The 16,321-nt window shown below is 37.7% G+C and overlaps 1 protein-coding gene across 1 annotated transcript in view; it reads right to left on the reverse strand.

The window, feature by feature from the left end:
- Positions 1-16,321, reverse strand: part of FAM171B (family with sequence similarity 171 member B) — a 38,449-nt gene that overhangs the window by 16,160 nt on the left and 5,968 nt on the right. The gene's annotated exons all lie outside the window — the stretch shown is intronic.

Here is a 16,321-nt window from a genome sequence, read left to right on the forward strand (position 1 = left end):
TGAGTTTCTAAAAACAGAGAGCCTAATGTTTACAGACTGCAGGATAACACATTTATTTTTACATGTGCAAAATTATTATGAAATAACCAAATGCATCCAGACACCCTGACAGTTTTAATCTATCATCTCCCACCAGATTTACACTTCTGGTCTAGTTTTCACTTTTCTGTATTGCAACTTCTAAATAGTATTGGTCTACCGCTAATTAGAGGATCTGACATTCCTTTACAATATCTAATGTCTTGCAGAGATCATAATTACAGTGACCGAGCAGTATGCTGAAAATATTAAGTCTGCTTGAACGAGAGTCTCAAGATGCTCTGAAAAACATTCAATTCCTCTCCCATACTGATTGTAAATAAACTACTAGGGTATCCTTTTCATAGACAGAAGGTACATGAAAATGGACAGAAATCCATGTTACATACAGTGTGAAATTAAGTTATTATAGTAAATTATCTATGGACCACTGTTAAATAACATCGTTTCTCAAGTATTTTGGTTACAGACATACTAGTATTCAACACCATTGCCCTACTTTATACCCAAATATTTTCAAATTCATTAATAATGAATATGCATTTCTATTTAGGTCAAATGTCAGGCTAAGTTTGTTTGAAATTTCTCTACATAAAATCCTAGTTCTATTTCATTATGTTATCTCCTCTATAATTGAGATTGACATTGCACCAGGAGATTACTACCATTGACCTTGATTTAAATGAAAAGGCCTTGAGAAGCTGAGCGCAATCCATCAAAAAAAAAAAACCAACCAAACCAACAACCAGCATGTAGTGAAGACATCCAAGTGAGGCCTCTCTGCAGTAAGTATTTATTTAGATCTGTTGTACACATGGACCATACCATATATTCAACCAAAATAAATGACCTGCACACACCAAAAGCTACCCTGGCCTCAATTTATTACTATTTATCACATACACAGCAAAAACTTACCAGCCATGCCAGTTTGATTCCCTACAGTGTTACAGAAAAATCTACATCTCCTTGTGCCAATTAATGTATACTTTCAAAAAAAAAAAGAAAAAGTATCCCAGTGGTACTCAAACATATCTGACTGAATATCTGAAACAGAAAACGCACAATAATCTTAGACCAGTGTCATCTGCCTTTTTTTCCTCATGCATGATATTTCAAGAATAAAATTGCATTGAAATTGCTGTTGCTAGAGGGTTTTTAAATCATGTAATGACTTTTTTTTTTTTTAAAAAAAAGTCATATAAGCAATGATGGCTACTAAACAGATCTTCCAGGCATTGATCCAATTACACACATATTAGCAGGATTCCAGTGGTTTCTGAAACTTGGAAGACATGTCATTTGCCCTTGGCTAATGACTATTTAAAAGGTTACTAAATAGGAAAAATAGACTGTGTACAATATTCTGATCCTGTAATCACTTGGAAGCCAGAAGTATCTCATGAAACAGTATTTAAAAAATAAGAAACTCAGTAGTACAAAATTCGAACTCATGCCAGTAGGAACTAATACCAGAAATGCCTGGTATAAACTAGTATTTTAACAGCTGGAATCAAGTCAGGAGAAAAAAAGCCTAATATTAAAAGCTGACATAAATCATAAAAAAAATGAAACCCTAGAATGTATTCAGAAAGACACTTTCTTTCAATCATTTCATGCTTTTAATCTGTATTTTTCCATTTCCTGCCAACAAAAAGCCTAATGAAAACACACGGGTGGGGCAATCACTATATTCTTCCTCCAGCTTTTAATAAATTCAAAGGCTATTTTGTGCAAAATTATTCCTTCCTCCTATCTTCTTCATTTACAGTCATATTAAAATCCACTTTTTTTAGAAGCTTTTGGTTGGAGGAAAAAACCAGACTATGTAGAAAGCTATGCTATTTTCACTCTTTCTCACAGTGAACTGGCAAGTACCACTGGCTGCTTTTAGCCACACTCAACTTTCATTACTTCTCCTACGGGCTCAGAAATTGCCCCAGCATTTTTCAAAACTGATCCTCTGTCTGAGACGGTGTTGAGAAGATGGAGAAGCGCCACTGTAAATGCAGACTGAAATCCTGGGAGAGTTACTGAGACAAAGGTCTCCCATGTGAAAATAGACACAGTCTTATGCCATGCAAGCTCTGAAAGAGTAATTACCTGTGTATTACTGTCATGCATAAGTAGCAGTTACTCAAGTGAAAAATGCTCAGTTCACACCCGCTAATATTAAGACAAAGATTAAAGGAGACTCGATCCCCAGCTCTCATTGCTTTTGGCCATACCTTTTGCGCTAACATGAGAGTCTTCCTGACAAGAGAAAGTATGCCAATCAGCTGGGAGATGTCCCCTCCCTGCAAGTAATACACACGAGCAGATTCTCCAGATTTTCTAGTCTCAACCAGAACATACTCTGTCAACAAGTCACTTGAAGATTATGTGCAACAATTTTGGAAGGACTTTTCTAAAAAAAATAAAAATCTTCCCATTCCTCGATAGCAACAGTGCAGAAGACATGAGCACACAAATTATGCCTCTGAATCCAAATGCTTGTGAAATGATAATATCTAAAAAATCCCAGTTAAAAAGCCAGAATCCAACAGTAACAACAGTTTTCCTCCCCCACAGCCACACTTCACAATTGTTTTGTATAAAACTGAGTGTATCAGAGCATCCTAGAGCAGGCCAGATGTTACAGCCTCGATAAAAGCAAAACAATCACAAGGTCCTAAGAGCTCGGACCACGTGTGCAGCGCTGGGCCAACATGTATGACTGACCCGTATCTCGCCAAACTTGATGGCCCTTGACCAACTCCCTCATGTGCCTCGCATGCATTTAACATGCACATTTGTTATTATATTTAATAGTATTGAGTTATTAATGTTATATTAACACTCATGACATCTAATTTGCAAAGAAAATCCTGCTTTTTTTCCCCTTTATATCAAGATCTTAATGGATGAGTCCTCAAAAACACTATTAAGCATCAAATATGATGGAGACTGCAGTAGGATTTTTTTTAATCACAATAAAATGTACCAAAAACCGTTTCAAACAAAAAAATGAACCACTGGTTAACTGTTTAACAAAACTTAAGTTGATAAATTAAACAATAGATGAAACCTGTGCTTTCTTCTGGTCACTAACACTTGCTAAACACAAATGGGTCAGCTGTATCTCAATATTAAACAGATTTGACAGAACTCCTACAATTAGAAGAAAGAACTCAGTCTTAGCTAATTTAATTTGTGCTGCCTCAGAGGAAGAGAGATTTGTCTCTTGGCAAGTCCACTGAAAATGCCAGCTTCTACGACATTTAAATGTTTGCTGATAAATATTCATACAAACGTAGCAGTTATTTAGACAAAGGGAGATGAGGCCTTCTACCACATTTAGCTACTTCAGAAATGTCACAGCCAGTAAAATGACGCCTCATTTCTTCGAGCAACAACATCTAACGCTGGGAACAAGGCTTCACATCACTGTCCCAACTCAAAAATCACTTCACAGAATTAGGTCAAAAAAATGTGTAGAAGTGCAAGCCTGGTACAAAACATAACAGTACAAAAAATATCTCTTTATAATACTGCTAAGTAATTTGTTCTTCATTCTTTACCTGCAGATAAGCGTATCATCTAGTTACCATATTTATGTGAGATTTAATTAACACGGTCAAGGTCAGAGACCTTACAGGCACTAATATATTCCAAACTACCCGTACCATTAACTGTGAGATACAGCAGTGAACGCACACAGAGGGCACTGCCGGGAAGTATTCCTACACATTCTGCAATCCAGTCCTTGGTACATTTTCCTATTTGTCACCAAGGTCCTATAGCAAGAGAGGTTCTACACCTCGAAGGAGGCAGTTACTCTTCCCAAACACAGACAACTACCCAATTAAGCAATTAGCTTATGGAGTGGAGGGAACAGTAACTACAAATAAATTATTCATTAGTTTCTTCCTTCAGAGGAGATTTTTCTCATCCTTGTCTGGAGATGTTTAAACCCATGCCAGAAAAGGCACATGCTTACTTGTGTTTTATGGAAACTGCCTACACTGTATTACCATTACCCAGCTAACCAGACCGATAAAACGCATGCTGTGCAATGTGCTTGGTCTTAGCTGACTGAACAACCATTCTTCCATCTTCTACATTCATAGAGTACCATATTTTTTGGCTTAATATAATTAGGGATATGAAAGGTGCACTGATCTGTAAAGAAGAAATCACATGCTCTAAGAATATCAGGCTTTACTCCACATGCAGTATTGCAATAGATATCACCATGGGGGGGGGGAATCAATGAAATATAATCTACAGAGTCAATGCACATCTGGCTTTAGTAAGAGGTGGTCATATGAAAGCAATCCTCCTGCCCACAAAAACCAGTCATTACTTCCTAAAATTTCCTGAAAACTACAGTAATGCCAGTGACAAACTACAAAAGCGTATCTATAAAAAGTAAAAGCCTATTATACCTTTAAAGCTCATTAAAAATCTATGTACATGAAGGTGAGTTGTGGCAGCAACTGACACAGGAATGATTTCATGCTGAAGTAAGCCCTCCTCACTACAGCACACCATCAGTCTGAGGTTACCTTTTGCTCTTTATTAAGGTACAATGCATTGACACAGTACAGATTTTTCTGCCTTGCACAGTGCATTAAAATGACATAATAGGTGACCCCTAAACTCTTGTAACTATTTCATGGCTATATTCTGACAATTATTGTCAGATACTAGGATAAGCTCTCTGACCAGTTTTCAATTATGCTTCTCATAGCTATCGAATAACCTGCAAACTTCATTACTAACTCCTACATCCTCACGTTGTCTTCATTTGCTAGCTATCAGTGTTCTTTTATGCTGTCATACTCCATGCAGTCATTTATAGACCCTACATACAGATGGGCATGTACATGTATAAAGACATTTCTAACTCTACACAGATAATTCTATATATTCCAAATCGGTATCAGACTATCTCATTTAAAAACTAGTTATGTGATTCTTTATAAAGATGTTTATATACTATTTATATGCTGCTCCTCTGATTTAAAATAAAATAAATGCAGAAAATTATTTTTCCTCCCTAAAATGACAAAGGAATACTACTAAAATACAAAACACACTGCAAGTGTTTCACCCTGTGCAATTTTAATTTTGTCTTTATTAATTAGTTACAAGTACAATCTACACATTTTATTTTCAATGCGTCATAAACTGAACTGAGAGGCAAAGAACCTCACACAGTTCACAAAAGGCCTGAGGAAATTCAGCAAATACCTAACAAGCTGTAAAAATAAATTTCTCTGGAAAAGGGAACATTAAATTTAGATAAGAACAAAACACATGTTAGGATAACAAATACAATCATTCTACCTGGCTGAAAAGAGAAAACATTTGAAAGTTGACAACTAGCTGACAGTTTCATTCTTGTACTTAGTACAAGGTTAAAACTTGTACCACCCCTCTCCAGATACACTCTGGGAATTAAAACTTTCATCTAGTTAGCAAACAGTCATGTAACTAACTATAACCACAAAGTGACTGGTAAAGAACATGGGTGCATAAGGACAGACATGGGTTACAGCAATAGCTAAAAAGTCACCCTTGTTTAGATTGATCTTTAAGCAAAATGGCAGCACAATTACTCTAATTTTACAGGAAGTATGGAGTGCTCATATGCACGTTGGAAAAAAGATACTGATCTTCACTGCCGTATGTCAGGGGTGCTGGTCAATAGCGTTCAACTATAGAGACTTACAGAGAAATGCTTTTAGGCAATGCAAAGACACTGTAAAAAATTTAATATTTAAACTGGAGTCCTGAGCTAATCAACATTTGCACCTTTTGTATATGAACAGCCAATCCAGTGGAGGAGGTGATATCACCAGATAATCTATGCAGTACAGTCCTGTAGCTTAGCACTCCCTTAAAATATTTTAATGCAAAATTGAACATTAAGATGTTTATTTCAAAGAACAACATTGGCAAAAATTTCTGCAGTGGCACAGAATACATTACTGACTTCCAGGGACAAAGCAGCAAAACAAGGTCTGGGAAAGTAGGACACCACATTGCCCTATTTCTGGTCAACCAATTTCCACAGAAGCCATCAACAAAATCCCAATTATGAAGGAGCTAAGGCCAGATCCCAAGGGGGACAAGTACTGCCTTCTACACAGAGAAAGGCTGGTACACTCATTTTACAGTAGACAGTTTAACCCAATCTAGTCAAATCTGCATGTGTCCAGCAAGCACTTGCTTCATATGCAAGAGAAACAGGGGATTTGCCACCCATCAGGCTACTCTGGTGAGTTTTTGCAGGAAACAAAAAGGGGAAAAAAAAAAAAAGTGTATTTTAACTCAGAGTTTTTCAAACATTTTTTTACATTTATTTCAAATAAAGCATTATTTCAGATACAGAGAAATACTTCCTTACTTCAATAGCATATGCTGTGATAAACACAAGCAGATCACAGTGCCAGAGTCCTTAGGCATCTGTACACTGGTAAGAAAAAAAACCCGGAAATTATTTACTAGCAGCTCATTCACATCGATACACGCATTATTCCAGCACATATTAGTTTTCAGGTGACCCTTCTACCCACCTTACTGGGACAAAACCAAAGTAGTACCTCAGTAAACATTTCACACGCTATCCTGATTCCTCAGTTCCAAATCAAGACCAGACTGCATCTCTTGAAACAACTGGCTATGTTTGCTTTAAGAGCTGAACAATACAGCAATGTAGGAAAGATGTAAACCCAACAATCTACTGTAATCTCAAATAAAAACATCTCATTCTTGCTCCCATCTTTTTCTGCTCATTCATTACTTTCTGAAAACTATCTTTCCCAGTTCCTGTGTCTCCATGCCTTTCACACTGTCCTCTTTTTCTCGGCAGAGCTTTGCTTAGTCTCCATCTTCCCAGCATTCATTCCATCCTGGGGTAATTTCTGTGATGACAGCTCCCCATAATATTTTAGCCTGTTAAATCACTGACCATGAAGAAAGATCAATACTTTTCTAAAGATGAGTTTTTTTGCAAGTTTCATAAACTAAAGAGTGATAAATGCATTACATAAAATTAAATGCATTGAATCAAACCCATCAGGATGTGCACTTTAAATGGCAACTACAAATCTAGCAGATCAAAAAACTACATGGGATCACCCGTGGCAAGTTAGTACCTGATCCAGAGCAAATTTCAAGGTTCTAAGTAAATTAGCGGGTCAAAGACTCATTATTCATTTGGTCAAAACAGACCCAAAATCCAGTTTCATGTTATAATAAAACCGTATCAGACAGTATGGAGAAGCTGACTATCCACTGAAATACTAGGAAAAGTGTTATATAATTTCAAGTAAGAACAAGGCCTCCTTCCCTTCTAAAAGGGATTTCAGTAGCATAGAGAAGTAAATTAAAAAAAAAAATCACACTACTTTAGAAATAGACTGATTTTCTCAGTCATACATTCCAGGGTTTTTTGCCAGCAAAAGTATTTATAGACTTAGCGCCATTTCTTTACATAGAATTAACACTGAATTTTTACTGATGCTTTTAAAAAAAGTTCCCTAAATGTATTTATTGACAACAATTTTGTTTCACTTAAACATAATTATTTTTCTTTTATACCAACATTTTTCAGGGTTTTATATTTTTGTGTGTGTGCATATATAAACAGAAATCTTAAGCAAACAAGAAGAGGAAAGGGAGATTTGTGTTTTTTTTTTTTTTTTCAAACAGGGAGGTCAAGAAAATTACATAGCTTTCTTAATAGAAATCTTGCCCTTAAATATCAGTTTAAATTTATGCTTCAGTAGTACTTAGGCATTCAAACAATTTCCAAAGTAATTAATAGTCACTAGGTCACTGTAAATCAATAAACTGATTTCCCCACAACTTTTGGAATCAGTTCCTCCAAATTCAGAAGCAACTTAAAGATTAAATTTAATCAGGACTTAATATGACCAACATTCAACACTGGCAAACTTTAGCCATCGCATTTTGATAGAGGATGTACCTGTCTAGCATGAGCTAATTCTTCAGAGAAGTGAAAAAGCTCAGAAACTCCTAGTATTTTTCACACAGACATTACACAGCATTCCAGCTATCTACTTCCATGACACACTTGTACAGATACAGACTGCAGCACTATCCTGAGTTCATGATTGAGAAAAAAAAATTACCACACTTGACAAACATGCAAACTATTGGTGCTTGTAATTATTTTATTGGATTATTTTATTATCTGGACAGCCTTGGAGTTCAACATCTGTACTATTGCATAGGTAAATTCACATTTCAGCTTTTTCAATTTTAAGATCTGTTGTATGTAAGAGTGGATTGATTTGACAAGTTATTTAAATAAAAACAAAACAACTCTTTTCTACAACCACCAGCTGAGTAATACCCTTGTAAGTGGTTATACTTCCAACCGAGATCTCAGGCCAGACGCATAAAGAAATTGAGTAAGCATGATATTCATTCCACAAATGCTGACATGGATCAAATATTGATGAAATTAAGGCCCTGCAAAATCAATAAAATAAAATAGATCATTATAGGCTGTATCTTTCATGATTACTGCTGCATAATCAATAAACACCTTCCTGGAATGATCATGCTTGTGAGAACTATGCAAGAGTGTCATCAGGCTAATCCATAAAGCTGCTAACAACTCACTCACCTAGCCACTGGGAATATATCCCCCAAGACTTTCAAGTACACCTAGTAAGATACTTAGAACAGAATAGAAAGAAAATAAGCATTCCTCTTTAAATATTTTTATGGTCTAACTGAGTGAGAGCTATGAAATTTAGACATGAAAGCAGCTATGAAATTCTTTTTCCTGGGATTCTTTTTCCTGTATTCCTTTAACACTGTGTGGTATTCGTACATCATTAAAAAAACCCACTAGAATACTTTTACGTGCATATCATGTAAGCTGTAAGCTATTCAGGAAGTAGTTGCATGATGTTCTTTCCACAATTAGACGCCTTCTTCATTCAACATAGATATTAAAATCAGCATGTTTCACCACCTAAGACAAAACATGAGAACTCACAGGATACAATAAATCAGAATTTTCATTGCAGAACTACATTTCACATGTCTTACTGTACTAGCATATTGGCATAAATAATCAGAGTTCCAATAAAATTCAAAACTGACACCTGCTAGAGAAGCTATGACAATTAGAATTACCATAGCAACTTTGCATTTTTATTTGCTGCTATTTTGTTGCATCAGCCAGCCTGGTTCTCAGATCTCTGGTTACTATGGAAGCTGAGAAATTCACCTTCCTAGGGCAAAGGAGATATGCAGCAGACAAGATGAAATGTTGCCATCTGCACAGCTTCACTTATTTAGGATTCATTTATTTTAAATATCCTATTCTGTAATCTTAGATAAATGATTAATATTACAAGATAAAAAATCTTAAATAAAACTTATATATCAAATAAAGATAAATTTGCAAGTGGAAGAGATTTAAACGAGCAAGTAACTACCAGCAATACAACTCCTGAAGTCTACAAAACAGAACACCTTTGCCCAGGCATTTCAGAGGCCATTATAAGACTTCTTTTTTCATCTCAGTTTACTCACTGGCTAATACTAAACCTGTGACACTCTTCTTTCATTTTTTAAAATTACTGCCTGTATCATTCTACCTTGCATCAGAGTTGAGGGAATGAAAAAATGAGTATTAAAAATCCATACTTTGTTACAGAATGCTGGGAGAAAGTATAGAAGAGAATCATCAAAATCTGCATTATACTCTATTTTAAATATGCTATCTAAAATACCCACATTATATTATATACTCTCAAGAAAAGTGGGCAAGTGCCTATTAGGCAATAAGAAAACAACATGCATTTCCCACTCATGAACTTTACAATGAAACCTTCATTATGTAAACAGGAGAGGAAAAAAAAAATCATTCGGCATCATGTCCTTGACAAAATGAGACCATTTCTTATAGAGACTTTCTAAGTATTTGCCAAACCTACCCTTTAACAGTCAATATACTTGGACAGAAGAATAATATTCCAGTAAGCCTGCAGCATGAATCATCTCATTTTAACCTAATGGATTAGGTATAGGATTTGTCTCATGTAATTCTTAGTGGTGGCTAGTGAGTGGAATTAGCTGGGGCGGGGGGGGAAATCTCTGCAAGTTCAAACATCCCCTTAGTTTGTCAGAATGGGGAAAAGAAAAAAAAGTCACAGCAAAACAAAGCAGTACCCTCTTCAAACATGACATTTTAAGCCCTGAAGGTTTTAACCTTAAGACAGATATGCCTGTATGAACTCTCAGTGGCATCATATAACCTACAAATCAGTAATTCAAACATCAGTGCATGTTACTCACTAGTTACAAAGGAAAACTACTGATGCATTCAGTGACATTATTCAATAACGCGCTGGTCACTATTCTTTGCCAAAAATACTTTTCTTCCCTAAAAGCTGCAAAATCTCATACTACTGCTTAAATAAAGATATTTGCAATGTTCCAGGAATGCTTATCTTTTTTCACTTATAGGAAAAGATCCCCTAACCCTTTGAAAGAAGGCCAATGTGTAAAGATGCATATGGAGAAAATACAATTGAAAGTTTGCAGGTCAATATATCCTAACTGTAGTCCTGTATATGTGGGAGGGGAATATTTAATGCACTAGTTAGGAAATCTGTATTGCAGCAACAAAAAAAGAGCACCCAACAAGCTACCATCTCCTTCATATATTCATTTTTATTAAATTTGAGTTTCACAGACTGAATGATCAAAAGTCACAACACAACAATAAATTACATTATTTTTTAGAAAAATTATTGCAGATTCCTACTAATTTTAATTAATTAAAATTCCACAAATGCCATAAGAAAAGTTTAAAAGAGAGAAAGATCTGTCAAATCAGATCACAGGATAAAGCAAAACCACTGAATCAAGACTGACCCCACAGATATATGTCTTCTGCATACATGGATGCCATCAAGGTAAGTGGCAATACCAAACATATTCATGATTCGGCCATTGCCGCTTTGAGTCAACATGGCCTCTCTACAGCTCAGCACAGGATAAAGTGCTCCAGGATCCAGCTAAAGGACAGTTGTTAGAGATGAACACGCAATTATCTGCCCACCAACTGTGTCTCCAACACAAACACACAAGTTCTCTCTTCACAGTAAGTGGCCAAATTGCTGTAGGGAATAATTGGAAAACAGCACCATGGAAACGTTCCTAGGATGATGGAAATATTTTTGTTGACACCAAGACTCAAAATGGGACAGTAAACACTGCTTTCTCCCTCAAAATACTCAAATTCATTCAGCACCTCTGACATTGTGCCAAATGGACTGGGGGAAAACAAATCCATTTAGTATTTCTGAGACAATCTGTCCCATGAAACATTGAAGAAACGAGGAGAAAGAATGGTAGAGGGACAAGTTTTCTATACTACGCTTAGGGAAAAAAAAAACCAAACAAATGAGGGAAAAGGAAAAGGAAATTGACGAGTAATTAAGAGGCAAATAGTCATGACAGATTCTTTTGCCCAACACTGCACCAAAACTATGCAGTACCTCACAAATGTTTTGCTGGTCTCTATTCCAGTCAACTTAATTAGAGGATTTTCTCAACATCAGTGGTCCATAATCCACAGAAAATCTCTGGTTCAGCCCAGTGAGAGTAAGTTTTCTCCCTTGCTCTCAGAAACAATGAAATAAGCTCCCATGATATTTATCACAAGGCATAATCCATGTTATTAACAGCTTTTATTGTTCCAAACACATGCTCTACCGATGTCCTGCATTTACCCAACACAAAACTACTCATTTCTCCTGTTCAGTCACTTAATGAAAGGCTTCAGAACAGAGGAAAAATATTTTCCACAATGACTTGAAAAAGCTTTTTATAATTCTATTAGTGTCTATAAAAGTTGGAGGGGGCAAGCACCTCCTTATTCATTCCAGCAAAGTGGCCTATATTTTCAAATACCTTGACACCATTGACCTTTTGTCTACTTTAGCTTACATTAGCAGAGACAAATTATCAACCAGATTTGCTACCTCATAGAAAATAACTTATACAACAATGTTCCCATCAGTTTCATTTGGCAGCCTCGCCCATATCAAGTCATTAATAATATATAAATTTGCTATCTTGCCAAATTTCGTAACCAAAAGTCCACGGTACATGCTAATATCTATCTCAACAGACTGAGCCAGCTCTATACATAGTATTTATAAGACAGCACCAAATCTGCAGCAGAGGATATAATTCCACTTTCTTCCAATGCACATGCATTAGAGGAAAACAGTCTACCCAAAATGAAATGCAGCAGTTTCAAGAGAAACATTGGCAGCTGACATACCCCATAGTCACATACAAGTCCAAGTCAGTGATTTGTGGAGCAGACAAAATGCACCCTCAAAGTCTATAGATGGTAACGAGTGAAGAGGCAATCCATATGCTCCAAGGGACCCAGACAAAGGTACGGACCAACAAGAACCTCGTGAAATTCCACAAGGACAAATACAAGATAATGCATCTGACCCCTTCCAGCAGTACCTGCAAGAGACGTCAGGGAGCCCTGCTGAGCAGTAAGCTAAACACGTCAGGAGTGCACCCTGGAAGCGATGAAGGCTAACAGCACACTGCACTGCAGCAGCAGAAGCGTAGCAAACAGAGCAAGAGAAGTAATTAATCAGATAAATTTAGCACTTGCTAGACTGCATCTGGAAACTGCATTCAGTTTTGGACCCATAGAAAGAAATGCATCTTGTTTAACCTTGCAGAGGAAAGGCTTTGTGGGACCTAAACTACAGTATTCCAATACCCATGAGTTTACCAAGCACACAGAGCCAAGTTCTCTGTCGAGATGCATGACAGGGTAACAAAAGGCAGCAGTCATAAATCACAGGGAAGCATCTGACTGGATATGAAGAAAATTTTTTTCTTCTCTGAGGATAAAGAATGATTGGAATAAGCTGTCCAGAGAGGTTCTCCATTCCTGGAGGTTTTCAAGGTGTGACAGGAAAGAGCTCCCAGGTCTGAATTCACTGTCAACCCTGCTTTAAGCAGGTTGGACTAGAGTGCTCCAGATAGCCATTCCAGCCTGAACACCTCCAAGATTCCAGATCCTCATAGTTACTTTCAAATCACAGAAAACACTGAAACAAAAACCTACAAAGAACAAACATCATCTTCACTTGATTGTGGTTTATTTCAGCTGCTAATTTTAATACACTTAGCAAATGTGGCTGGATGTTTTCATAGGAGTACAGCATCCTATGATAATTTGGGGCTCACAACCTGATGCAATTTCTACACTTTATTAAGGAAATGGGATGAAAAGATACACTTCATCTTGCGTGGCCTTACCTGATAACACTTGCAGTCAATGAAAACAGGAACACCAATGATTCTGAAAATACAATCAGTTTGACTAATGAAAGGGTTGCTGATATCTGCAACTAAAATAACCTACAACACCAAACCTGAAAGCTACATGCACACTCCAGTGCAAAAGCTCAGTCATTGAATACAGGTAAAAGATTGATGAGGAATAAAGAAATAAAGTTATGTCAAACAGAGGAAAACATTTCAGAAGCAGCAGAAGAACTATTAGTGACCATCTAGAAACTAAAAAAAAAAAAAAACAAAACCCAACCAACCTAAATTCAACTCTTTACGCGAAAATAAACCATATGGTAATGGGTCAGTGCTCCAATTTACTTGGCTGTAACTACACTGTGTTTAGCAAAAGCACTAAAGCAAGCACTCGGTTGTACAGGCTAACGCACTCATTAATCGAACAACACTCTACAGAGTGCTTTTGGGGTGCAGTGGTCACATCAATAATGCATTTCAACGAGAGTATGCCGGGGACATATTGAAGCATTTCTGAGATACTCTATATTTTTCTGCTTCATGACCTCCTAATGCGCATTGCTCACTACGTGTCTCGCACTCATACCCTATAACCACTGCATCATATTCAACACAGAAATCCCACTCCCCACCACAGCTGTTCAGCCACCATTTGCATGTTAACCCACCACAGCTGGCAGCAGTTCAGATAAGACCCACACCAAAAACATCAAATTTTTCAAAATGGTACAAGGAAAATCAGAAGGCAGAAGGCCAAGAATTTTTTTGCTCTCTAAGCCATCAAGAGCCACAATTTATTTCCATGTAATCTCAATAAGAGACAACCTCTTGTCCATTCCACTGGTAAGACTGCACTGCTCTCGGTACCTGGCACCATCAACAGTAAATGCAGAATGCTTAATGAGGAGGGTCATGTGGAAAGCTCAGCAGGAGGATCTGACCCTTTAACCCACCTCCTTCGACTGTCTCATTTCCACATTGAAAAGGGTAACAATTGTACCCTGAAGTCTGGCTTATGTCTTTCAGTCAGTGGAGATTCTCTTTGAGCTCACGTGATAAACATCATCACAACCTCAGGGAAGAGAAAGAAGGACAAGAAACTGAGGGGGAAGGAATAAGGATAGCATGACAATCTGACAGGGATTCATGCCTGCACTTGGTGAGCCTTGGGGGCTTATGCACACACAGACAGCAAAGAACATCGCTCCCTAACCCTGTCAACCCCAGCAGGTCACGCTGGACGGCTCCCAGGAGCTACATCAGACAGGGATACACATCACCAGGGTCATGCCATGCATGTACCGTAAATTGCAGACCTGTCAGTATTTTGTTTACAAGAATGTATAATATGCTTACAGTCAGAGGGCAAGCAGAATAATTTGGAAAATTATGGCAGCTGGTCCAACTGAGATGGGAGGAGATTTTCTTCACTTTATCTACAGCTGACAAGTGCTTGTGAAATTCATAGCATACAATACAGTTTGTTACTCAACAGAACTGCTGGTGCCACATGTTAGTTCTGTGTTCTGCTGAGAAGCTGCGTTTAAGATAACTGGTGCTTTTGGAGTGCAGACTATGCCTGTTGATGTTTATCTCATAGTCACAAGAGCCTGCTGACACTACGGTATATGCGTGCTCTCATATGGAAGGTCTAAGCCTCACCCCTTCCCAATATACATCCCTCCCAAAATGACAGGGTAATACATTCACCAAAGGTGACCCTCTGTACAGACCGCCTCTTCTGTAGATGTGAAAGGGAGATGTGGTGGGGCTGTACAAGCATAAGCTTTATCTGTGCTGCCGCCTCAGGCGTGGTTTGGAAGGACTGCCCTTTCCCAGGGACCCAGCTCTTCTGCTGGATGGCTAGGGAGTGCCTATTCCAACTGAAAAGGTAAGTTAGAGCTTGAGTGAAATCTTCCCTACTAAACACCTGGCTTAGGGACAGAGGGCACTCCTAAACATTAATTCATTCTCTTGAGCTTTCTAACCTTAAGTTCCCTAGTACATGTTGTTTCAGCAAATACATTTCCATACTGTTAACTGTAAAGCTGTGCACACTCACACCCTCCCCTCAAGCATGTGCTAGCATGAAAACTGCTTTCAAACCTCTTGTTTTCTCTACAACTAGTGCCAGAAAAGCAAAGCAAGAAATGCAATAGCTGCTTTGCAGCCTGCTGAATACAGTTTCTTGTGCGGAAGATGACAGTTTAGGTGCACACATGAGGTGTGCTGGACATTTCTGGCAAGCTAGGATTAGGTAGGAGGAGCTACATCTGGTAGTTTCATCCTACTGAACACAGCAGCATTATTCAAGAGTATACTAACCCCTACAATGCAAGGGAAATTCTTGATCAAGTAATGTGGGTGCTTCTACAGCACAACAGATGGCTAGAGCTATGAATTAGGAATTAAACACATTATCAGCAGTCACACAGAGGACTCATCTGCTCTGTCACATTGTGCCGCAAATCCCCATTCATTACAGGAGGACATCGGGAATATAAAAATATGCAACTTTCAAGACAACAAAGTAACCTGCACTATTTTTCTAAGTCTGACATGCCAAAAATTAAGTTTATTCTGAGTAAGATTTCCTTTCAGATCTTTGCTTCTGCCTTCAAAGACTTCACCTACTGAAGTTCAGCGAAAGTATGCTATAGATCCCCAGTGACCCAGATAGCAGTTGCATTCCAAATTCTGAAACCGCCTTTTTCTCAGCCTGACAGCAATTCTGTGAATGTTTTTACATATCAATTGCCCTTTGATGACATATCATCTGCCAACAGATTGACAAGAAGTAATGACACTTAGCAAAAGTCAGAACTGCAAGAACTACCACCTTGCAATAGGTAGCTTCCTGCTGTCATTGATTACTCGTGCTTCCTGCCACTTCTCCTGTGTAACTGCCGGTCCCATTTCTCTGAATGCTAAACCA

This window comes from Grus americana, chromosome 6, assembly GCF_028858705.1.
Source record: "Grus americana isolate bGruAme1 chromosome 6, bGruAme1.mat, whole genome shotgun sequence".
In the NCBI taxonomy this organism is placed as follows: domain Eukaryota; kingdom Metazoa; phylum Chordata; class Aves; order Gruiformes; family Gruidae; genus Grus; species Grus americana.